Here is a 26,141-nt window from a genome sequence, read left to right as displayed (position 1 = left end):
ACACCTGATATGGTTCCCTGAGTTCACCAAGGGTGATCCCCGAACACAGAGCTAGGAGTAAACCCTGAGCATGGCCAGGTGTGGCCCCCAAGCTCCCCAAAGGGTTAAAACTAAATGTCACCAGTAGTGGGGAAAAAAAGTATTCACGAGATTTAATGGAGTGGGAAAAGAGAACTTAGAGGTAGACTAGGTCCAAGACAATTATGCACACCCTATATGGCGGTATCTAAAAGAGCAAGATTCCTTTCCCTCCCTTCCCTTTCTGTGGCCACTGTCCTGTTTCTGCAATGATCAAATAGCATCCAGGCCTGGTTGTGGTACTTACACATTTGATTGTGGTGCTGGCCAGGGTTCACACCAATGGCTGTGATGCTCTCTCTGGGCTGCAGTGCTTTGCTGAGGGTATCATGCCTTTAGTTGGGGGTTGCACACGTTTCCCGGAGGTCACACATGCTTCCTCATGGCACTCATGCACGTCTAGCATGCCAGGAGTGACACACAGAGGGGCTGTGCTCGCACACACCAGGCTGGGGGGCACGGGAGACCACACACAGCTGCAGTGTGGCTGTGGGCTGGGGCAGGAGGTGTCCCAAGCAACTTCACCTCCAGGACTGTGTGACCGGAAGGGAACTTGCAGCCTCATGCTGATCACTTGGCCATTCCCCAGGCCCTGGGAGCAAGATCGGCAAAGCAGCAAGAGAATGTCAAATTCACTGAGAACATTTTGGATTTTGCTACAGCCCGGCAACAGCAACCATGAGTCTGTGGCTATGGGGTTACTCAGGACTGAGAATTGGCCGAAGAAGGATGGTGGTAGGTCAACAAATGGAAGAATTCTCAGGCTGAGAGTAGATGCTACCCTTCAAATCCAGGCTGGGTTAGAAAGTTCACAGTGAAAATGAGATCCAAAGCACGGTATGCCAGAGAATAGTTAAGAGAATTGTTAAGAGGGCTAAGTGGCCCATTCCAAAAATGCCAACTAGCTATATCATATGCATAGTTTATAAGCAAACTTGAGGGCTAGGGAAATAGTACAGGGATTAAGTAAGCCTTGCTCGAGGCTGATTCCCACTAAGCCCTGGCACACATATGGTCCCCTGAGCACTACCAGGAGTAATCCTTGAGCACAGCCAGCTGTGGCCCCCAAACAACAAAACCAACAAACAAAACACAGTTCTCTAAGCAAACTTGACCTTGCAAACCTTCATCCCTCCTGTGGAGGAGTTCTGCAGGGAGCCTCTCAGTAACGCCATGCTCTGAAGAGGAAACTGAGGCTTAGTAGGGCTAAATGAATTGCCACATTCTCATCACCGCTGCCAATGAGACTCCCCTTGTCCAGTGCTTGACTTCAAACTCTTTGACTCCAGAAACATCAAGGTCCCACGTCACCCACAGGGTCCTGGAAGTAGAAACCTTCAGCGAAGGTATCGAGGAAACCTGTCATCTTTGAGTAACACCGCTGGGTTCCTTGACTACTTGTCAACATTATAACAAAATCACAGTGAAAGCGACATTATTGTTGTGCTGAAAATCCCATGAAGGGGAAGATGGACAGATCGGAGTCATAGGCCAACATCAGTAAAGTGACATGAGTGACTGTCACCTAGACTAAGGGTGGAAATGGGCCCTGGATGTTTAGTTTGAAACATGGAAAGTTAGCAACTCAACACGGGGACAGAAGTAAACAAGGGGGCCAAGAGATACTGCCAGTTTTAAGGCTCAGGGAGAGGGCCAGGGAGAGGAAGGGAAACCAGAATCCTTCAGGACAAGGCATTAAAGGGCACCAAATGCGGTAGGAAATGGGCACTGGTGGAAGGATGGATATTTGATGATTGTATAATTGAAACCCAAGCACAAAAATTTGTACGTCTACAACTGTACCTCATGGTGTCTCACTAATAAAAATTTTTAAAAAAAAGGCACCAAATGCGGTTGGAAATGGGCACTGGTGGAGGGATGGGCATTTGATAATTGTATAATTGAATCCCAAGCACAAAAATTTGCAAGTCTACAACTGTACCTCATGGTGTCTCACTAATAAAAATTTTTTAAAAAAGGCACCAAATGCTCAGGAAGCAACAATGGGACATTTCCTCACCACTTACAAGATGGCTGGAGCCATAGCACAGTGGGTAGGGCGTTTGCCTTGCACGCGGCAAGCTACCGAGAGTATCCCACCCACACAGCAGAGCCTGACAAGCCTTCTGTGACGTATTCGATATGCCAAACACAGTAACAACAAGTCTCGCAATGGAGACGTTACTGGTGCCCGCTCGAGCAAATCGATGAACAACGGGAGGACAGTGCCATAGTGCTACAGTGCTACAAGACGGCTCAGGGGCAGTGACAGAATGAGGTAATACATGAGGAAATAGGCACCAGGGGAGCAGAGCAGAGAGGCACAAATATGACAAAAACAAAGAGCCAAGTAAGGGGTCAGGCGAAGGGGCTGTCTTCGTGACAGGACAGGAGGTAGCTCTTGGCAAAACTGTCAACACTCCAAGCCTCCTACCCAACGCTCTCATGTTACTGGGCGGACGTGAAGTTGCCGTGAGTTTCTGGTGAGACAACATGTCTCTAAGCAGCCCGGGATGCCTGGCAAACAGCAGGTGCTGAGTAACCTTTGGCTGAAACTGGCGCTGAGTCACATGGACCTTGGGAAATTTTCTTCTTGCTGTTAACTTCTGTCTTTCAGCCAAGATCGACCGTGTGCGGCTGCATGCGACATGTTCGAGGTGACGTAAGAATGAATCAGACGTTCACGCTGCCTGTGAGCCTCTGGGCACATCTGAGGCGGTGTGAGCCGTGGGCGAGCAGCCACTTCCGAGGCAAAGATGACTGAGGACCTACTACGTGCCAGGAACGTGATGACCCCCACAGTGAACTGCGTGCATGGACTTCACACGGGCACGGCAGTATGAAAGAGAAAAGCGCCTCAAAAGGGCTTCCGTGCAGAGGAGAAATTCAAAGCAGGATGAGAAAAGAGAGACTAAGAGAGGACCCAGGTGCCCCTACCTCAGATGATGGGGGACTGGGAAGGTCTCTATGAGGAGGTGACAGAGGAGCAGAAACCTGACTGGAGGGCAGGAGTGAGATGTGCCTTGGAGAGCATCCCCCAAACTGTAGCACTGTAGCACTGTCTTCCCGTTGTTCATCGATTTGCTCGAGTGGGCACCAGTAATGTCTCCATTGCAAGACTTGTTGTTAGTGTGTTTGGCATATCGAATACGCCACAGGGAGCTTGCCAGGCTCTGCTGTGTGGGTATGATACTCTCGGTAGCTTGCCGGGCTCTCCGAGAGGTGCAGAGGAATCAAACTCGGGTTGGCCAGGTCGGCCGCATGCAAGGCAAATGCCCTACCTGCTATGCTATCGTTCCAGCCCCCAGACAGAGGAAATAATAAGAGAAAGCGATCGAACACAGAGACACCAGGTGTCCAGGGGGACTGCTGTCATAAAGTACTATCACCCTGGGGGGCTGCAGTCCCTGATGTGGGGACAAGATGAGGAATCAAAGGCCACTTCCTCAAGGTGCCCGTCTCTGAACTGGACCTTGAGGAAAGGCAAGATGTGAAGCCCCGGCAAAGAAACACTGGATGGGACGGAAGAGATACATGCCAGTGGGAAGGGGGCTTGTGTGGCATGTGGCCAAGCCAGGTTTGATTTCTGGCATCCCATGTGGTCCCTGGAGCACTGTGAGGAGTGATCCCTGAGTGCAGAGCCAGGAATAACCCCTGAGCATTGCCAGGTGTAGCCCAAAACAAAAATAAGAGAAGGAAGGGGAGGGTAGGGGAGGGTAGGGTAGGGTAGGGTAGGGTAGGGGAGGGGAGGGGAGGAGAGGAAACCAAGGGGCAAAGGTTGTGCACAGAGAAGAAAGAAATCAGCTTGAATGAGGAGCTTATTTAATAAAGAATTGAAAATTAGGCAGGAAATGTAAAACCAGGATAAGAGGGAGAAATGGCAGAGCAGAGGACATATGTTCTGAACACAACTGGTATTGTCGGGGTCAGAAAGACAATACAGTGCATAAATAAGACACATGTGTTGCATGTGATGAATCTAGGTTCCATCCATCAGTAATCCCATATGGTCTACTGAGCTCCTCCAGGAATGATCCCAGAGCACAGAGCCAGGAGTAAGCCCTGAACAGTACCCTCCTCACCCCTACACCCCCTTCCCCCGTCTCACACACACACACACACACACACACACACACACACACATACACACATACCAACAAAACCTGGTACTATCCTCAAGACCTGGGAATACTTGGTATTATTTCACTTAGTGATTATTCCAAAGTAACTGTTTCTCTCATTATTTGGTCTATTCACTTAGGAAATGGCTCAGAGTTATCCCAAGCTCAGGTTTAACTTGAGAGTGAGCAGGGGACGGCTAGGCACCAAGCTCAGAGTGGAGACGGGGGGGGGGGGGTGGGCATTGATGGGAGGTTTGTGGAAACTGGCATCCAGGTACACCAAGCTGCCCTGGAGACACCTGACACTCAGTGTGGACTCCAGCTGAGGTTCAAGGGCTCAGGAAATATGGTGCTGATCTCAGACCATCGATCTTACTCAGCTTAAATGTCTTTTTCCTTTCCTATTCCTGTGACCACAAGGCACAAAGCTACCTATCTCAGGCAGCCTTGCCTCAGTTAAATGTTCTTTCAATTTGAGGTTCCCTTGTTCAATCACACCCTCATTTCCTTGAGACTAGGGTTATGTGTGAGAGACTAGGAGGAGTCCTTCCAGAAAGCTGGGCATTCTTAGCTTTTTAACATTGTAACAAAAAGTGGGGAAGAATGCTTTTCTGATTCTCAAACACTGAAAAGCTTCATTTCCCAGCTTTTTAAAATAAAAATAAAATAAACTGAGCTATAGTAATACAACGGAACACTACTCATCAATAGAATGAAATGCTTACTGAAACATGCAACACAGATGAATCCCAACCTAATAGTACAGAATGATGCCAAATCAGAAGATTCACTTTAGGATTCCTTTTAAACAAAATCCTCCAAAATGCAAATGCATTCAGACAGAATAGTAGGTATTTTGGATAGCAGGTAGAGGGAACACTAAGCAAGGAAAGGAAAGAATTATAAACAGGCATCAGAAAGTATTAGAGGTAGAGCTATTCATTGTTGTGATTATGGGGGGACTTCAGGTATACGAATATGTCAGAATTCAACAAATGCTCATTTAAAGTAGAAGCAGCTGATCTTCGATTTATTAAACCTCAAAACTGGGGAACACTTTCTGCATTTTCTGTAGCACAGTATTTGTGTTCACAAAGAATTCTGGTTTCATCTGTTTGGTGGTTTGGGGGGTCATACCTGGCTCTGTTCAGTCTGTGCTCAGGGATTACACCTGGCAGGGCTCAGGAGACCCCATATTCAGTGCTGGGAACCAAAACGGTTTTGGCCACGTGCAAGCAGATGTCTCACCCCCTGTACTCTCCCCATATTCAGGCTGTCTGGCGTTATGTTAAGACCAAGGCCGAAGCCCACAAAATATCCAGCTCAGACTCTCCCCGCTGCCTCATCCACCTGATTGGAAGACACTGCAGAGGCGGAGCAGCTGGGAACCCTGGAGCACAGCATGCTGTCACCAATGTACATTGCCAGGCACAAACAGGAAATAAACAAACTTCAGGCTCCTGCTTCGAGCTCAGTGGCAGAGCCCTGTAAGCTCGCTGCTGAGGTCCACCCCTCATGGACATCCCGGTGCTTGCAACCAAGTATGTGTGTGCAAGGACCAGACCGTGATTAGGAGTGTAAGCATCACATCAGGTGTGAAGGCGCTGCAACCAAGTCTGTGCGACCTCCACGCATTCTAATGACAAAAGCCACTAAAAGGAAAAGAGGGGAAGTGGATTTTTAAAATGCAGAAAAGGTACCTGGCTTTCAGGAAGGAAGGGAAGAACTTAAATTGTGCTGACACCAAACTCTCCGAGTTATTATAGCAGTTAGCCTCTTAACTAATTCATTATATATTAATATTAGCACTGCACTGCACTGCACTGTCCTCCCATTGTTCATCAATTTGCTCGAGTGGGCCCAGTAACGTCTCCATTGTAAGACTTGTTGTTACTGTGTTTGGCATATTGAATATGCCATGGGTAGCTTGTCAGGCTTTGCTGTGTGGGCGAGATACTCTTGGTAAGCTGGCCAGGCTCTCCGAGAGGGGTGGAGGAATCAAATTCAGGTCAGCCATGTCGGACGGCCGCATGCAAGGCAAACGCCCTACCTGCTGTGCTATCACTCCAGCCCATATTATAGTATAATATAAAGTACATGAGATAGATATTAATTACATATCATAAATGCAATGTTATACATAGGTCTATCGAAATATTCCTAGTATCATTCCTAATCTTGGTAGCACAACAAAACAAATTGTTAGCTGAAACATAATGAGCCTTTGTTTCTGCTTCTCTGGAAAGGAGGGACACTTTTCTCTTCTTCTCCAGAGTGTAATAAAGAGAGAATAAAAGGTGACTGAAAGCTTTCAGAAAACATGGTTTTGATTTATAATATCATAACTGCTAATACAAGTGCACATATCAGATTTATTTAAGCCATGTCACTGTTTACTTCCAGGGATTCAGATGCCTTTCTTTACTATAAATGTACTCTTAGATCCTGCAAGTTGCTTTGATTCAGAGAGAAATGATCTGAAAGCATTCACTGGAGCAATTCTTTTTCGCACAAAATGAGAGGTGGATGAGATCAGGCACATAAAGTTGCTGTGATAGAATAAGGACAGGGAGAATTAACATTGTCAAAATGGCAATCCTTCCCAAAGCATTATACAGACTCAGTGTTGTCCCTCTATGGATATCCATGACATTTTTCAAAGCAATAGACCAAACACTCCTGAAATTCATATGGAACAATAAACTCCCATGAACAGCCAAAGGGATCCTTGAAAAAAAGAAGATGGGAGGCATTGGCTTTCCCAACTTCAAACTGTACCACCAAAGGGTAGTAACCAAAAGAGCATGGTATTGGAATAAAGACAGGCCTGCAGGCCAATGGAATACAGTTGAATATCCTGACACAGTCCCTCAAATATATGATCATCTGATCTTTGATAAAGGAGAAAGAAATATTAGGTGGAGCCAAAAAAGCCTCTTCAACAAGGGGTGCTGGGAAAGCTGGTAGCTACATGTAAAAAAAATGAACTTAGACCTCTTTCTAATGCCACACACAGAAGTCATATCAAAACAGATTAAATGGATTAGCATCAGACCTGAATCCATACGGTACATGGAAGAAAATGAAGGCAAAACCTTCCACAACACTGAAGCTCAAGGCATCCTCAAAGATGAAACATCACTAACTGAGCAAGTGGAAGCAAGGATAAACAAATGGAACTACATGAAACTAAGAAGCTTCTGCACCTCAAAAAAATGGTGCCTAAGATGCAAAGACAGAACGGGAAAAATTATTTACCCAATACACATTGATAAAGGATTAATATCAAAGTTATGTAAGACACTGGCAGAACTTTACAAGAAAAAAACATCCGACCCATCAAAAGATGGGGAAAGAAAATAAACAGAAACATCCTCAGAGAAGAAATTCAAATGGCCAAAAGGTACATGAAAAAATGCTCTACATCATTAATCATCAGGAAGATGCAAACAAAACAACAATGAGATACCATCTCATGTCACAGACTGGCACACATCCAAAAGAACAAGAACAACCAGTGCTGTCACGGATGCGGGGATAAAGGAACTCCCCTTCATTGTTGGTGGGAATGCCAACTGGGTCCAGCCATTTTAGGAAACAATATGGACATTTCTTTAAAAAAAACTAGGAATTGAGCTCCCATTTGGCCCAACAATACCACTTCTGGGAATACATCCTAGGGATCCAAATACACATAGCAGAAACGTCATCTCCACTTCTATATTCACTTCACTATTCAGCACTATTCACAATAGCTAGAATCTGGAAACAACCCGAGTGCCTGAGAACAAGTGACTAGATAAAAAAAACTATGGTACATCTATACAATGGAATACTATGCAGCTGTTAGGAAAATTGTCACTGTCACTGTCACTATCCTCCCGTTGTTCATCAATTTGCTCAAGCAGGTCCAGTAACATTATGACACTTGTTACTGTGTTTGGCATATCAAATACGTCACGGGTAGCTTCCCCTGCTTTGCCATGTGGGTGAGATACTCTCGGTAGCTTGCCGGGCTCTCTGAGAGGGGCGGACGAATCAAACTCGGATCGGCTGTGTTGGCTGCGAAGTCATGAAATTTGCTTATAAATGGATGGACATGGAGAGTATCATGCTGAATGAAATGAGTCAGAAGGAGAAGGACAGATATAGGATGACTGCATTCATTTGTGTGTATATATATCTATATATTATGATATTATAGATTATATACTAATTATGTTATGAGACTAATAATCAAGGCCAGGGAAAACAGGGGTCAGGATGTGTGGCCAATGGTTACAAGCTTGACACAAGTGTGTCTGGGAGGGAGGGTGTTAGTGAAAGGCAGTTAGGATAGAGAAGAACCAGTGATAATAATTGATGGAAATGACCATTTTGGACAGGACTGAGTGATGAAAGTAGGTAAAGGGATATACCCGATAACCTTTCAGTATCTGTATTGAAAAACCATAAGGCCCAAAAGGAAGAAGGTAGAAGAAAGAGAGAGAGAGAGAGAGAGAGAGAGAGAGAGAGAGAGAGAAATAGAGACAGACAGAGAGAGAAGAAAAGTACCTACCATAGAGGCATTGATGGTGGGAAATGTACACTGGTGAAGGGATGGGTATGGAACATTATATGACTAAAGACTAAAACCCAATCATGAACAACTTTGTAACTGTGTATCTCAGTGATTCATTTAATAAATATTTTTAAAGGGAGCTGTCATTACAATAATAGAGTTGGATATATTCATAATGCAGCCACCCACAGAATGCCACAAATCTAAATGTAAATTCCTAGATAATAGATATAGTTTTAAAAACAATGCTATTCTCTATTCTTTATGTTAGGACTTTTTTTTCCTTTTTGTTTTTTGTTTGTTTGGGGGCCACACTCAGCAGTGCTCAGGGCTTACTCCTGGCTCTTCATTCAGTGATCACTCTTAGCAGGTTCTAGGGACCATATGGGATGCTGGGTTTTGAAGCCAGGTTTGCTGCATGCAAGGCAAGTACCCTAATCATTGTACTGTCTCTCTAGCCCCAATGCTAAGATTTTATTTGCCTTTTCTCATTTTATATATTTTAAATATGGAACGCTTCACAAATTTGTGTGTCATTCTTGCACAGGGCCCATGCTAATTTTTGCCGTATCCTTCCCATTTTAGTATATGTACTGCCAAAGCATGCACTGATATGTTTTTAATCCAAGGTCTAGCCCTGAATCCTACTTCTAAAGGACCACAAGGGAAGTGATGCAAGATAGATACACTGAAAATCCAAACTATCAACCACTGGGAAACGATCCTCAAAGTTCAATGCCAGGAGTGATTTGTGAGTGCAGAGTCAGGACGTAAGCCCTAAGCATCATCGGGTGTGACCCAAGAAAGAAAAATAATATCATCAGACTCATTTTGAGTATTTGAGAGCACCACTTCAAAAATCCTGGTACAGACTCACACATGCTATGCTGAAGAGCTTAAAAAGGGAAATGAAGTGAAAAGCTATTCAATAATCTAGACCCTGTCCTATGTGATCAACTTATGTTCAAAATAACCCAGAAAGCCAAGATGGAATTTTGAATTTGGGGGCTCCTCCCACACAGGCAGATGTGGCCTCTGGCCAGTCCCTTTCTTCTCCCCCTCCACACCTTGCTGCATCTGCATGGAGTAGTCGCATCCCTAAAGACCCCTGTCCATGCCTCCAGGCTCTGTCCCCCAGCCCTGCAAGCCTGGGGCAAGCACACGGTGGCCTGGTCTGCACTTGGGTGTAGAGGTTCAAAGGAGAGTTCAGGCTGCCTTAAAGCAGAGAATTCTGGCATCCTGGGTATGTGCGCTGTGTTCTAGGGTGGGGCGTGAGAACAAGGGAACTTGAGAAACTAGGTGGAAGCCAGGGTCTAAGGGTGGCCTGTGGGAAGGTGTGGGTGACACTGACAGAATGGGGGGGGGGCAGGAAGGGCAGTGGACATACCTGGAAACCTGCACTGGAAGTTTAATTCCCATCTGCCTTTCTCTCTGGCCTGAAGGCAAGTCACAGGGCAATGCCTGATGTCACTGGGGCAGGAATGACATCCTGTTGTGAGTTGGGGCCAACGTCACAGGGGGAGGGAGGTGGAATGTTCTGATCCCAAATAAAAAATAAAAAATAAAAATAAAATTAAAAAAAAAACCCTTCTCTAAGCACTGACACTGAGAATTTCAGGAAAGGAGGTGAAAAAAGTCCAGGAATTGAACATGGAAAATTGATCCCTCCTTCACTGCTCGGCTTCCCAGGTACGGTGAAGATGCCTTGCAAACCAGACTCAGGGCAAGGTGGGGAACTGGCTTGAAAGATGCCTAAGTGGAAAAGGCCCCCACAGTCCCGGCATCCTCTGCGGGGGCGGGCCAAGGGGTGGAGAGGAAGGACAATTACTTGGCAGAGGGAAAGCAATAAATCTCCGGGGATGCATTCCGGCTCCGACTAATAATGTGTTGCTTGAGGCAACCAATTTGTTCAAACAAACCAATCCAGAGAAGGCGGTGGGGGAGACAACTCGGGAAAGTAAGTAAAGCAGACACTAGCTCCCTGCCCTCCCTCCCACCTCTCTTCAGCAGAGCTTTTTCTTCCTCGGTCCAATTCTGCAGCAAAACAGCAGGGACACAAGAGGTTTCTCAGAGCCAGGAGAGAGAGCCCACCCTTCAGTCTACCAGGAGTAAATGAAGACAAAAAACTGCCTTTCTCTTGCATGTGCTTTCCAAAAGCCAGCAAGGGACATACAATGTAAAGTCTTTACAGTTCCACTGAATGGTTTTTCCACATCTTCATTTTATTTTTTTCTGCCTAGATGAAGTCCTACCTATAAAATAAAAGGGCTTCTGAAAAGCGCATTATATTGCTACTCATTATATGCCAGGAGCTCCGTGCACCTACGCTCCTTTGACCTCCAGAGCAAACCTGCCAGCTGAAGTATTATGGTTATTACTTGCATTCTGCAGATGAGGGAATGAAAGGTCATTGAGTAACTTGCAGGATGCCACAGAGTGGGGGAGGAGCAGCTGGTGCTCGCTTGCCCCTGATCTGTCACACTCAGGACACAGGACACGTGACTAAACCCCATTTCCATGTCCTGCCGAGAACATGCAGCTAGCATTATGCTGGAGAAAAGCTCCACACATAGGACACTTTTTTTTGGGTCGGGGGAGTCACACCCGGTGATGCACTGGGGTTACTCCTGGCTCTGCGCTCCGGAATTACCCCTGGAGGTGTTCAGGGGACCATATGGGATGCTGGGAATCGAACCCGGGTCACCCGCGTGCAAGGCAAACATCCTACCCACTGTGCTATTGCTCCAGCCCCCACATAGGACACTTTTATGTGGAAAAGTCAGTAGGGCTGAAATACTGGCACCTGCCCCAAAGCAAAAAGGGCTGTCCCAAAGCCCCAGTATGCGTTAAACAGAGTCCTGGGGTGCAGGTGCATTTAGGTTCATAGTAACATACTGTCCTGTCATTCCCAGAACTGCCCTAAAAGACACAAACAAAAAAGAACTTTTAAGGGGCCAGAGAGATGGTTCAAAGGGCTGACTGCATGCTTTTTGTGTCAAGAGACATGGGGTTTCAGCACACGTTTCCCATCCCGACTGGTTCCTCAAGTCAACATTTTCTTAGTGATCCCTTCTCTATTAATAATGGACCAAACATGATAACCTATCAGTATCTGTATTTGGGCAAACCATAATGCCCAACAGTAGAGAGAGAGTATGGGGAATATTGTCTGCCATGGAGGCAGGGGGAGGGTAGGAAAGGGGAATATAGCGGGGATATTGGTGGTGAGGAATGTGCACTGGCGAAGGGATGGGTGTTTGATCATTGTGTGGTTGTAACCCAAACCTGAAAGATTGTAACTATCTCACGGTGATTCAATAAAATTTAAAAAATAAAATAAAAAATAAAAAAATAAAAAAGACATGGGGTTAGTCCATAGCACCCTCTGGTCCTCCGAGTACTGAGTGAGTGCTGAGCACTGAGGTGAGAGTAGCCCCTGAGGACTACTAGACATGGCCTCAAAGCCACACACAAACAAACCAAAAAAGAGTCTTGGTGAGAACACTGGTCGTTACTAGGGGAAAGAGTGCATGGAACAGGCAAGTGGTAGAGCTCCACTGGTCGTGGGATAGCCCTGGAACCTTACTATTATTATTTCTTTTTTGCTTTTTTGGGTCATACCCGGCAATTCACAGGGGTTACTCCTGGCTCTGCACTCAGGAATCACTCCTGGCGGTGCTAGGGTACCATAAGGGATGCTGGGAATTGTACCCAGGTTGGCTGCGTGCAAGGCAAATGCCCTATCCGCTGTGCTATCATTCCAGCCCCAACCCTGGAAACTTTGTGGTGCCTAAGGTGAGTTCTGTACATATACAGAAGTCTATAGCTATACCCCTAAAATTCTCTTGTTCTGTAAGCCAATGTTAAATCAATACAAAGAGAAAAAGAAATGAGAAAAAAAAAATATATATATATATACTTTAAATAATGCCAGTCAGGTCTTTAAAGAGGAGTGAAGTCAAAGGCATATCTTTAGTAGGTCTCTGCAGTCTGACCGCTTCCACAGAGAGCAGGACTCAGACCCACTGAGAGGGACGGTGTGGGAGAAATCAGAGAGAGGCCCCAAAAGGAGCCAATTCTGGAGGCTGGAGCGATAGTACAGTGGATAGGGCATTTGTCTTGTATGCGGGCGACCCAGGTTCGATTCCCAGCCTCCCATATGGTCCCCTGAGCACCACCAGGAGTAATTCCTGAGTGCAGAGGCAGGAGTAACCCCATGTGCATCGCTGGGTGTGACTCCAAAAGCAATAAATAAATAATTTTTTTTAAAAAAAAGCCAATTCTGCTCAGACATTGGTTCAGGACCTCCGGTTTCCACAACTAAGATTTCAGACATTTCTTTCATCCTAGCAATCCTGTCTGTGGTACTTCACTGTGGCAACCCTAGGTGAGTACAACATGTCAGACTCTGAAAACGTCAACTGTCAGCTTCACAAAAAATCGTTGGAACATTTGCAACTATCTCTGTCACAGTAATCCCTTCTCTGTCCTAACTGTCCTTCTCCCCTGCTCCCGAACTTATGGCCAGCTTCCAACCTTGAACTAACCCTCCTGGAAGGGGCATTTTGTTGATGTTGACAACCCTGTGGAGAATAACTGTGATCTGTGTTTTCAGAGGAACCATAAGGTGGGACAAGAATCTGTTCTTGAGGGGCCAGAGAGATAGTAGAATGGGTAGGGCACTTGCCTTGCATGTGGTTGACCCAGAATTCCCAGATACCCCGAGGATACCCAGGAGTGATCCCTAAATACTGAGAAGTGTGGTCCCCAGACAAACAAATAAAATCTGAATCTGTTCGAGTCCCAGATGTGAATTATACCAGACCTTTCCTCTTCTAGTGGTAGAATCTGTGCATTAAATCCCCGGTTTGAAAAAAGCCCTTAAAATTACATACATAAAAGTGAGATTTTCTAAGCTCCAAAGGGACAATGAGAGGCCTCAAGGGTACCACCAGGTGGATGAGAACAGACCTCTAAGGCAAAGAAGCACCTCAACATGTTTTCCATAAGAAAATGAACTGCATCTTATCCCAAAAGAACTGTGAAGACCCAGACTTGCCTCCCAGGACTCAAGGATCTGGAAGAGATGTCTGACCTATAACACTTTTGGGAGTCAGGAAACTTTTTATAGTCGCATCGTATTAAATGGTCAAGTTTACTTTAAGGGGAAAAAGCAATTCCCTTCCCCCATTCCTGAAAAAAAAAAGGCCTGAAGAGACAAAATCACCAGTGAGAGAAGCAGCAGTTTGGTAGTTGTGTTTGACTGAAAAGGAAGGAACATTTGTGCATTTACTTGTAAACTGTACTTCAATAAAACATAATTGAAAAGAATATTTAAATGTGTTCTTGGGATATTTGTTTTGTTTTTGGCTTTTTTGGGTCACAACCAATGATGCTCAGGGGTTATTCATAGCTTTGCATGGAACTACTTCTTGCAGTTCCATATGGGATGTTGGGGATCGAACACAGGTGGCCATGTTCAAGGCTAATGCTCTACCTGCTGTACCATTGCTTCAGCCCCTAAATTTGTTCTTGGGAAAGTGTAGCTATAATTTTCTTTGAAGTTCGACTTTGCTAAGTGTCTAATAGTTTGCACAAGCTTAAGCAAATGGTTTAAACTAATTTTTCTAGTAAAAGTCATCACAATCTTTTACAATTCCTCCCCCTCTCCATACTGTCTTCTAACTCCCACCATTTTCTTTATAGGCAATATTAATTAGGTTGTCGGTGTACGGGTTAATTTTTGAAAATTTTGTTTTGTCTGTTCATCATTTTTATACTTGTACATTGTACACATGGGAAAAATCATTCAATACTTGTTGTTTTCCTTCTGATTTATTTTGCTTTGTATAATCCTCCTGAGCTCTTTCCATCTGCTGAAAGCTACAAAATGTACTCTTTTAAGAAAAATAACTGAACAGTACTGCATTGGGAAAAAGTATCACATTTTTATAGCCCAACCATCTCTATATGTTACTTCAACATTTTTAGTTGATTTCATATTTTAGCCATGTACAAATAACAGTACCATGAACACAGGGGTGGGAGTTCTAAACTTAAATCATTCACCAAGCTCTATCAATTCACCCAAGAAGCAACTGAGAGGGGAAGACGTCATCTTTGATGGGTGAATTCAGTGACTGTTCTAAAAGTTGCCTAAACTCAAAACAGTAAAATAATTTAAAATTAGGATCAGAGGAACTCATTTCTCTTTTCCTCACTTCTCTCAGTTCGGATTCAAATATCTGGAACAAGGTAAATTCTAAGGCAAGTGTTTCTTCTTCCTCGAGATGAGAAGCAGGACACCAAGGCTGATGCGTTGTGGCAAAAAGGAATGGAACTTTACACATTTATTGGCCATCTCCTTTGAAACACTGCACTGAAGCCTAGACTGCAGAGACCAAATTGGAATCTGTCTCATGATCTGGGGAGAAGGCAGCTGGAATAGAGCAGGGATCACTAAGACAATGATGGTTGGAGGAATCGTTCGGGATGGGGGATGTGTGCTGAAAGTAGATAAAGGACTAAATGTGATAACCTCTCAGTATCTACATGTAATACAAACCATAATGTCCAAAAGCAGAGAGAGAGAAGTATGGGGGAAATTGTCTGCCATGGAGGCAGGAGGGGTGGGTGGAAGGGGGGTATACTAGGGACATTGGTGGAGAATGTGCACTGGTGTAGGCATGGGTGTTTGTTCATTATATGACTGAAACTCAAACATAAACGCTTGTATCATCTATCTCATGATGATTAAATTTTTTAAAATCATAATAATAAAATACAAAAAATGAAAGTATAATTATTGCCCTGGAGGAGCTGGGTTTTGCAGGAACATAACTCCATGCCGTGGACGTTACTATTGAAGTGCAGAATGCTGGCTTGGGCAGCTCCCACCAAATCTGTGTTCTGTGGGACCACAAGGTCTCTGCAGGAGCAGAACAGGCATCACTGAATTTCTTTTGGTTTTGGGCCCCACCTGGCAGTGCTCTGGGCTTACTCTTGACTCTGAGCTCAGGGATCACTCTTGGTGGGCTTGGGGGATTCTGGGGTTGCTGGGGATCAAACCCAGGTCGAGTGCATGCAAGGCAAATGTCCTACCTGTTGGACTATTGCTCCCACCCAAGTATCAATGAATTTCTTCTTAAAAGATCAGGACTCCGTGAGAGAAAGAAAGGACTCAGGGGGAAAAATAGTAGATGATGCAAAGTGTGAAACGTTAAGGGGCAGACAGCGTGACGGGAATTCCAGTCATTCTAGACGTTACTGGGCCCGCTCGAGCAAATCGACGATCAACGGGAGGGCCTTTACCTTTACCTTTAAATCCGAAACGTCTTTAGAATCTGTGTGTTTTCCTGACCAAGGCCAGGCCAGCATCAACGAGGCCTGGATCAGTGCCCAGCTCTCAATGGCAGGAGCCTGGCCTGCCCTTCCTGGTCCACGCTATGTCCCACATCTGCTCACATCCTCCCGTTCCCAGCTAGAAACCTTGAATGATTCTCTTCAGCATCTGCTGACAAAGACCTGATGCTCTGCTCCTCCCTAAGCCAGGGTCTCGCCGTGTCTGATACCTAGCCACTGGTGATGTGTGGTCATCTGTATTTAAATCAGGTAAAATCCAAAATAAAATCTTCCCAGGGCCAAGAAGAGAGTGTGGGGGGTTTGGGTGGATGCTTTACACCATCAGGGTTTATTTATTTATCTTTCCTTTTGGGGTCACACCTGGTGATGCTCAGGGGTTACTCCTTGCTCTGCTCTCAGAAATTACTCCTGGCGGTGCTGGGGGCCGGGCCAAATGGGATGCCAGGAATCAAACTTAGGTCAGCGCGTGCAAGGCAAATGCTCTACCTGCTGTACTATTGCTCCAGTCCAACCACTGGGGTTGAATCCTCCTGAGCACTGCCTAAGGAGCCCCCTGCCCGGAGGACCCAAGCAGCCCTGCCTCCTTGGACCCTATCACTGATCGCCTGGCCCTACTGGCCAAGTACCTTTGAGAGTGGCCTTGGGTGTCATCCCTCCTGCCCCTTCCAAAAAAAAAAAACTTAGAAAAACACAATAAAACTTTATTTTCTGTACTGGCCATATTTTGCATGTTCCTTAGGCTACAAGTAGCTCAGACTACTGACTTGGATAGCACAAGCAGTGCATACTGCTGGCCAGCACAAATCCCCTGGACAGCACTGACTGAAGCCATTTTGCATGGTTGCTTGGGACAACAGCATCTGTGAGTCCAATCAAGGTACTCTCAGCTCTCAGCTCCTGTGTTTTTTTGGCTGTGGGGGCTTCTTTAAATTCTCCTCCATCCTAGCTGAAACCCATTTTCTGGAGACCAGGCCTTAACCCACAGGTTGGGAGACAGTTCTCCTGCTCCCCACGAGACGTCTCTCGACCTGCCCCATCCTGCACTTTTCTGCCACATGCTGAATGGCCCCACCAGATGGGAGGTGGCCTGGAGGCTGGGGCCAGGCCTATCTTGCTCACCACAGCCCGGTCAGGTCTGCCCGGTCAGGTCTGAGCTCAGTAGTAGGAATGTGTAGGTTCTGCAAACGTGAACATGAGTACCACGCCCCCACATTTCATCAGTCTATGCTTCATTGCACTGGAGAGTTGTAGAAAAAGTTCTGAAAAGTTATTTAGGGCCCTAGAACTTTATCAATGAAACAGGGCATAAGGATGCCTTGGAAGAGTATGTCAAATGCATAAACAAGTACGCGGGATTTATAAAAGAAAATATAGTTAGGTATTTATCAAATATTACAAAACAATTCCATACAATTTGGATCAAGAATGGAGACACTTTTGTATTATCTCTTAATGCAGCCAATAACTACCATGATTTCCAGGCAGAGATGCAATAGATGCTATTTGGACAGTGCTGTCACGACTATAATGTACTATGCAGCATGTTTCATCTTCTCTTTTGGATTTTTCTTTGCAACTGACAGGTCTCAGTTGCTCCTACCAGTACACAGCTTAAGGGTTGTTTCCAGTGGGGTTCAGGGAAGCTGGTGGGGTGAGGGACTGTACTGCCCTCCACATGCAGGGCAGACACTCTGGTTTTTGGAGTCGCTTCCCTGGGAGCTATTGCCGATGCCACTGAGTCCATCCATCATGTAAATGCTCACTTCACTAGTCTTCCTTGCCATTAGTGGCGAGAAACACTGAACTTGTCCAAGTTCGTGGGCCCTTTGAATTCTGGAGATCCAAATATCTAGTTTTGGTCTCATGTGGGGAACTGAAAGAAAACTGTCTTAAGTACTCTGGAACTGTGAGACCAGAGAGATAATACAGCAGGTAAGGCACTTGCATTGCACGTGGTTGGCCCAAGTTAGATCCCTGGCATCTCATGTGGTCCCCCAAGCACTGCCAGGAGTGATTCCTGAGTGCAGGGTCAGGAGTAAGCTCCGAGCATCGCTGGATGTGACCCCAAAAACCCAAATCAGGGATAAAAAAATTGCTCTGGGACTGGGTGCAGAGAACTGGTCCTCCAGAGAACTCAGATGGACAGTGATTCATAGTGCCAGCAAGCCTCTGGTAAACAGATGGCTCTGGGCATGAGTGTCTGTAAGAGGAAGACCCAAACAATTAAAAGTACATCACAGAAGGTGATGGATAAAGAGTATCACACTGTCCCCTTCTCTTTGGGATCAGCCCATTAGCACGCCTAACAATGACTCGCAGAATCTCTGGTTGGGAGCTCTGGGGGCTGCAGCGATTCCAAATATCTGGCTCATTAGTTCAGGAGGTGGCATCCTAACATCTGCTACTCTTTCTCAGATTTTGCCCACTCAGATGCTCTGATAATAACAAAAGCCTATTTAAATCTCACAGAAGAACTTAGCCCAGCTCAAGTTCTCTGTACTCTGAGGTGAATAGATAGGAAAGACAGCTGCTTCGATTAAAGAACGCAGAGGGTGAGATTTTGAGAATACCTCCCATTACACCCATATATGCCCACTACACTCATTTTGGGGGATCACACCTGGCAGTGCATAGGAGACCATGTGATGTCAGGGCTCAAACCCAGGGCTCCTGAATACAAAGCATGTCCTCTAGCACTTTGACTATCTCTGTGGTCCTACACCTATTATTATTTTTGTAGTAGTAGTATTGAATCACAGTGAGAGACACAGTTATAAAGTTGTTCATGAATTGTTTTCAGTCATATAATGTTTCATCACTTTTCCCTTCATCAGTGTACGTTTCCCACCACCAATATCCCCAGTTCCCTCCTACCCAGCCCTCCCATTCCCCACCTGCCTCTCAAGCAGGCACTTTCCTTCTTTCTCTCTCATCACCCAATTTTTTTTTTTTTTTTTGCTTTTTGGGTCACACCCGGGAATGCTCAGGGATTACTCCTGGCTCTGTACTCAGGAACAGGAATTATTCCTCGTGGTGCTCGGGGGACCATGTGGGCTGCTGGGAATCAAATCCAGGTTGGCAGCATGCAAGGCAAATGCCCTATAAGTTGTACTATTGCTCTAGCCCCCCCCACCAATAATTTTTTTAATGTTTCAATGATTATAGAAAAACTCAAGAAAGAACAGACAAAACAAAATGGAGAGTACTGGATAACTGTCTAAAATCTGAAGAGATGGGGAAAAGATCTTATTCCCAATCTTTTTCATGTGAGAGAGGAAGGGGAATGAGGGAGGAGGGCTTGGTACACACCTGGCAATGTCCAGGGCCTAATCCTAGCTTGGTACCCAAAAGGGACTTGTGCTGGTACTCAGGGGACTATGTGCAGTGCTGGAGATCGAACCAGGATCTTACCAGCATGCCAGGTAAGAACCTTATTCACCTCAGACTATCTCGCTGGCTTGAATCTTATTTCCACACTAGCTGCACCTACTTGTTCTCTTTGAATTCTTTCCTGCCATGCAATCACGTTTGAATCAGCCGAACAAATAAACCTAGGTCAGTGGACAATAGGTTTGGGAATAAGGGCTTTCCAGTCATCCATCACAGTAACTCATTTCTTCCACAAAGCTCTGTAATTTCAGTGTTCCTGGTGGTGCGGATGAATATGGAATGAATGTGATGTGATTCCTCCTTCCCCAAGGGCACAGCCTGGACTCCTGCAGAAGGCAGGGAGGCAGGTGTGCATGAAAATCCTGGGCAGCCCGAGGAAGTAGCCCGGGGTCTGCAGAGGGCACCTGCCCAAACTCGCTGCATCCCCCATCCCACCACTCAAGGGAGTCAAAGAGAACACGAGAGTTGACTCCCGCACCTCCCTAGAGAGTTCTGTGTTCTGGCGCTAAGTTCTAACCTCTCACTGCTATTTCTCCCCAGGAGAGTAATAACTCCCCTTCGCTCGCCTTGCCTTTGTTGCTGCAATGACAGAGGGGTCACATACACCTGACCCTTGTGTCCCCACATTTAGCTGGGGGGGGCAGTGCCAGTACCCTGGGCTGCAGTGCTCCCTGGGGATGACACCGGTTATGGTTCTCACCTGCCTTCTGGCTACAGTGCCCACTGGACTCCCCCACTGAGTTCAGTGCTCACACACTCCTGGCTGTGAGGTGGCCAGAAGGCGCTTCACATCCCCAGGACACAGGAAGTGCAGAGCTGCCAAGACTGGGCTCTGCCATACGGAGTGCTGTCAGGGATCAAACTGTTGCAGGGCTGGAGCAATAGCACAGCGGGTAGGGCGTTTGCCTTGCACATGGCAACCTGGGTTTGATTCCCAGCATCCCATATGGTCCCCTGAGCACCGCCAGGGGTAATTCCTGAGTGCAGAGCCAGGAGTAACCTGTGCATTGTTGGGTGTGATGCAAAAAGAAAAAAAGCACTGTAGTACTGTAGCACTGTTCCCCCGTTGTTCATCGATTTGCTCGAGCGGGCCCAGTAACATTGTGAGACTTATTGTTACTGTGTTTGGCATATCGAATATGTCACGGGTAGCTTGCTAGGCTTTGCCGTGCGGGCGAGATACTCTCAGTAGTTTGCCAGGCTCTCCAATAGGAATGGAGGAATCGAATTCGGGTTGGCCTCATTGGCCCCATGCAAGGCAAACAACTTACCCACTGTGCTACCACTCCAGCCCAAAAAAACAAAAACAAACAAACCAAAAAAAAAAAAAAACGGTTGGACTGACTCTTGCAAGGAAGGTGTTCTAAATCCAGTGCACTATCCCCCAGGACAACTAGTATCTCTTTTGAGGATTGTGGAAATTAAATGAGAAGGATGCATATCACACATTCTGGGCCTACAGAATCCATACAAATATTTTTGTCTTGCAAAAAAAAAATAATTCTAATAAGAAAAATGGCAGATTATCAGTTCCTCATAAGAAATATAAAACCTACTCTACTGTGGTTGCAATGGCTGGCAAAATGCCAGTTTTACTTTAATAAGTATTTGTGTGTCTGATAAACTTTTGAACTTCTCTGGAGAACTTTTCAAACAAGGCAATCAATCATCGGATCTAGTCTTGGAAGATACTGAATAAAATCCATATGCAGCTTTCCGTGGGTTTTGTTGCTATGGTGGTGGTGGTGGTGGGTTTGATGTCCTTGGGTTTGTTTATTATTCTGCAATTCCAAGGATAGAACCCGGGGCCTCACATATGCAGGGCAGGCATTCGACTGCTAAGCCATTGCCCATCTTCAAATGGATCTTTAAGTGTCCAATCTGGGGGGGGATCAATTTAAAGTATATACGAATATGCAAAGGTCCTGGGGCATGCTACATTCAGAAATGAGGTCTAATTTATATTTGCTAATGAAACGGGAAAAGATGTAATTAGTTTAAAGATATTCACATGTATGTTTATGTGTGTGTATTGGTACATGTATATAAACCAGTGCATATATTGGTTCTGGGGATCACACCTGGTAGTTATTCCTGACTCAGTGCTTGGAAGTCAATCCTATCAGTGCTCGGGGGACTCTGAAGGGTCAGATGTTGAATCCGAACATCCTGTGGGCAATGCATACACTCCAGCCCTCTAAAAATATTGTTAAAGGTTTTTCTTCAATTTTGAGGAGGCTACTGTTCATTAACTATATGAATATTTATGTACTGTGTAACAAGGGGAAAGAATTTTCCCCGGCAAAATATACTCAAGGCAAAAAAAAAAAGAAATCATAAAATACAAATGTCCCTTGCCTTATGAACCCCAAGGATTGCCTTCAGTCAGCCCCATCATATACAAAGATAATTATTATTTACAGGACTCTCCTGAACCTGGTCTAGTGCTTTTACCAGCTGCAGGAGGATTAGGACAAAATGGGCAATAGAGAAACAAGTTCTATCTTGTAAAAAGCATGCTCCCCGGTGATGTTCTCAGGATGCCAGCAGTGACAAGAGACACTTCTGAGCATGCAGAAATGTCCTGTACAAAAATTGCAATCACGAGCTTTCGACCCATCAGACGCATATGTCTGAGAGGGAAGAAAGAGTCCAGTCCCTCAGGCTCGCCCTACTGCTCTGGCAGAATTCCACGGTTGCCAGTTACACGCAAATGAATCAAAAACATCTGGCCTATATTTGTTTTCAGGCTCGTGACTGTGTTTCCCAAAGTGGGAAATACCCAGGTCGGCAGCAGGAGCCTTGGAAGCAATTGTGGGTGGAGGGCACTTTCCACTGGTGTGCTTAAAGAAAGGACATTTCTGGAGGGCACTCAGTGATTTTTTTATTTTCTGAAAAGGGAGTCAAATAAATCTGGAAACCTCTGCTCATGAACATTTAAATATGAAGAAAAGGGAGAGAAAAGAGAGAGAAAAAAAAGGAAGCAAGAAGGGGAGAAAGCAGGCAAGGAATGAAGGGACAAAGAGAAAGAGAGGAAGAAAGAAAGAAAGAAACAGAGGAAGAGACAGAGAAAGAGAGGAAGAAAGAAAGAGACAGAGAAACAGAGGAAGAGACAGAGAAACAGAGGAAGGAAGAAAGAAGAGAAATAAAAAAGAAAGAAAGAAAGAAAGAAAGAAAAAAAGAAAGAGAGAGAGAAGAGAGGGAGAAAGAGAAAGAAACAGAAGAGAGAGAGAGAGAGATAGAACAAGAGAAACTGCAGAGCACATGACAGAGTGGTGTTTACTTTGTAGATCTAGGCTGCCAGAAAAAGCTCCTGTGTTTCCTCAGGAGACAGGGAGGTGGACAGATATACTGTATACAGATATACAACACTCTATAGCACAGTATAGTTTTCATGTAGATTTGCCAATACCCTTATTTTGGTTCCCCAACGTTTCGACAATGTCAGATTTGCCAACTGTGTATGTATGTTTGGGCCAGTCATACATCGGGATGTGCTTATGTAGGCACTAGGGCTATCTGGGTACATTACACATATCTGGAGACATATCGATAGATACATAAATCCCTATCTCTCTGGGGTTCCCAAGGCCACACTGATCTTGATACTCTCACGCTGTGTTGAACTTGAGACCTCCGCATAGGAGGCACACGTTAAAATCCTTGAGCCCTCTCCCTGGCCACTATTCTCAAGCTTTCGATGAGCTAATGCATGCTACAGTTCTCCAGCAGAGGAAGTACAACATGACAGAGGTTCCCAGCATCCAGAGTGTTCTGCGTGGGAGACACCTGGGAGAAATGTTAGACCCTTGAAACCAGCTGAAACGCAAAGGTCTGGAATGCACTCTCATGCCTTTCCTGAATGGTCAACGGGTCACACTTAAATAACTGCTAGGTGCTTTTCTTTTTCTTTCTTTCTTTCCTTCTTTCTTTCTTTCCTTTCTTTCTTTCTTTCTTTCTTTCTTTTTTTTAAAAATAATGTAAGAGTACTGCTACTTATTCAGCCTTTGATTAAACTGATTGAATCGGGCATGAACTCTACATTACTTTTTATTTTCAGAATGTTATTTTCTTCTTCTCATTATTATTATTATTATTATTATCATCATTCCCGTGAGATACAGTCATAAAGCTTTCCTGTTTGAGTTTCAGTCATACAATGATCGATCGCCAAACCCTCCACCAGTGCATATCTCCCACCACCAAAGTCCCCAGTATTCCCCCATCGCACCCCTGCCTCAATGGCAGACAATCTCCCCCATACTCTCTTTTTTATTGCTTATTATGACTCTGCTTCAGAAAGTATAAAGAATCTTTCGTCTTTTACTGCTGAGTGCAGTTGCTCATCCCGATATCTTCTGTTTGCAGATATGTTGGGCATTCCAACCCCATGTTCAAACCCACACTATTCTTGTACATAAAACTAAAAGGGAAGGCTACCCCCACCACAGCATTTTATGCAAACATCTCTCCCCTGGTACCAACAGATTTCCAAGGCAGATGGCTTATTTTTATTCCCTGGGCCTTTTCACTGTTTATCAACCCATGTGAAACTAGTAGCATCCCAGGGAGAGGGGAGGGGTGGGGGTGGAGGGTATCACTGGCATCTCTAACAGGAGACAGAGACAGAGACAAAGACAGAGGAGAGACAGAGAGGAGAGAGAGACAGAGAGAGACAGAGACAAAGACAAAGGAGAGAGAGAGAGAGGAGAGAGAGACAGAGACAGAGAGGAGAGAGAGACAGAGAGAGAGAGAGAGAGAGAGAGAGAGAGAGAGAGAGAGAGAGAGAGGTGTTACTAGGGATCTTACCTACTCTTGGTTCCCCTGATATTTGCCCTGGAACGCAGAGAGGGAGCAACTGTTAACACAGATCCCAGCTCTGCTCCATGCCCTGTCATTTACCCACAGAGAGGGGATTTGTTTGCCTTCCTCCTCCTAATTATCCCCTTGGCGAAAAATGAGAAGAAAGTGGAGGCTAATCACAGACTCCTTCCCACTACAATTAATGCTGGGAATTGGGATTGCCCTGGGGGTCTGCCAAATCCCTGCACTACTCCCCCCACCTCCGTACACAGGGAGGAGGCTGGGGCTGGCACATGGGGCTGGACCTGGAGCAACAGAAGTAATAGGTAAGCTATCCTGCCCTGGGCTGGCCTGGGCAACCGTAACTCCCTCTCGACACAAGAGATGAAGCATCAGCATCCTCACAGGGAAAGCTCAATGGGTGGGGCGGAGCAGGGCAGGGCAGAGGGAGCCCCTACCAGAAGACACAGTTCGGAAACTTCTTTTCACCCCCTAGTTCGCCCCTGTGGCGAAGTCTGGCAAGCTACCCGCGACATATTCAATATGCCAAACACAGTAACAAGTCTCAAAAAAATGTTACTGGGCCCGCTCTAGCAAATTGGCGAACAATGGTAGAACAGTGACAATGACAGTGACAGTTCGTCCCCTATTTCAGCAATACTAACAGGCATGGCAGAAGTCTCTCCAGGCAGTGCCAGTGCCGGGTTCTTGATAAAAAAAAAACCATAAAAACGTCAAAAGATCGCATGGCTTCCCACTTACAAGATGGTCAGACTTCTTTGTCAAGACCCTGAATGATTGGTTTGAAGCTCTTCATGCTCCTAGAATGAACAGATGCCATTGGGCTACGCTAGCACACACCAGGGATATATACAGACGTTACTGGTGCCCACTTGAGCAAATTGATGAGTAACGAGATATCAAGTGATCAAATATGAAGCATCAAAATGATTCTCTTACATTTCTTCATTTTTGTTGTACTCTTATCATGTGTTTGGGTCATAGATGTAGATGAAAGTAAAAGTCACTATTGCATATAAAAAAATTACCCATAAAAGGGCCAGAGAGATGGGCCAGGGATTGAGAGATGTGCCTGGCATATGGCTGACCCTGGTACAATCCCTGGAAACACCTAGTCCCCCACACGTTGTTGGGAGCAATCTCCAAGCACAGGACCTGAAGCAGCTCCTAAGCACTGTCAGGTATGAGCCAACATCTTCCTCCCCTTAAAAAAGGGCGAGGGATGGGAACCTGAGAGATAGTACAGTTAAGGCACTTCCCTTTCAGCTGGGCTCTTAAAAGCTTTCCAAAATACCCCTGCATACTAGAAGGGTTTGTCCTACCTGGGTGTGATCCCTGGGACCAAAAAGAGGGATCTCCCATCCAAGTACTAACCAGGCCCGACCCTGCTTAGCTTCTGAGATCAGACAAGAACGGGCACGTTCAGGGTGGTATGGCCACAGCCTCACGGGGCAAGGAAGAAGTCGTCCTTCTCCTTCCCCTTCGCCCCGATGGGACTCTGAGATGACGCCCACACACGGCCACGGTCTACTTAATAACTTCCCACACAAACAAATCTCAGACTCAAGCAATTTGCTACAGCGATCTCTCCAGACCCCAATTACTAAAATTTTGGAATTCCTAGAGTACGCGGCCACTCTCGTGGCTATGCGGCATTATATTGTATTCGTAACAAGCAATAAAAAACACATTGTCTAGCATTGCATTTTCAGCAGGAATGAGTGGCAGTGGGACTGGGCTCAAATATTGAAGGTAACAAAAGTAGAGAAAGAGAGTATTGTGCAAATGTCTGCCACACAGGCAGG

The 26,141-nt window shown here is 45.6% G+C and overlaps 1 protein-coding gene and 1 non-coding gene across 2 annotated transcripts in view; both read right to left on the bottom strand.

Annotated features, from left to right (window-relative positions):
* STON2 (stonin 2) overlaps nt 1-26,141 on the bottom strand; it is a 189,596-nt gene that overhangs the window by 82,979 nt on the left and 80,476 nt on the right. The window lies entirely within an intron of this gene.
* Nucleotides 9,263-9,365, bottom strand: LOC130042180 (U6 spliceosomal RNA). The gene has a single exon (XR_008795150.1). It is a non-coding gene; the product is annotated as a U6 spliceosomal RNA (small nuclear RNA).

This window comes from Sorex fumeus, unplaced genomic scaffold, assembly GCF_029834395.1.
Source record: "Sorex fumeus unplaced genomic scaffold, SorFum_2.1 ptg000098l, whole genome shotgun sequence".
NCBI lineage: Eukaryota > Metazoa > Chordata > Mammalia > Eulipotyphla > Soricidae > Sorex > Sorex fumeus.
The sequence above is the reverse complement of the archived record's forward strand: the minus strand, read 5'-3'. Positions and strand labels throughout refer to the sequence as shown.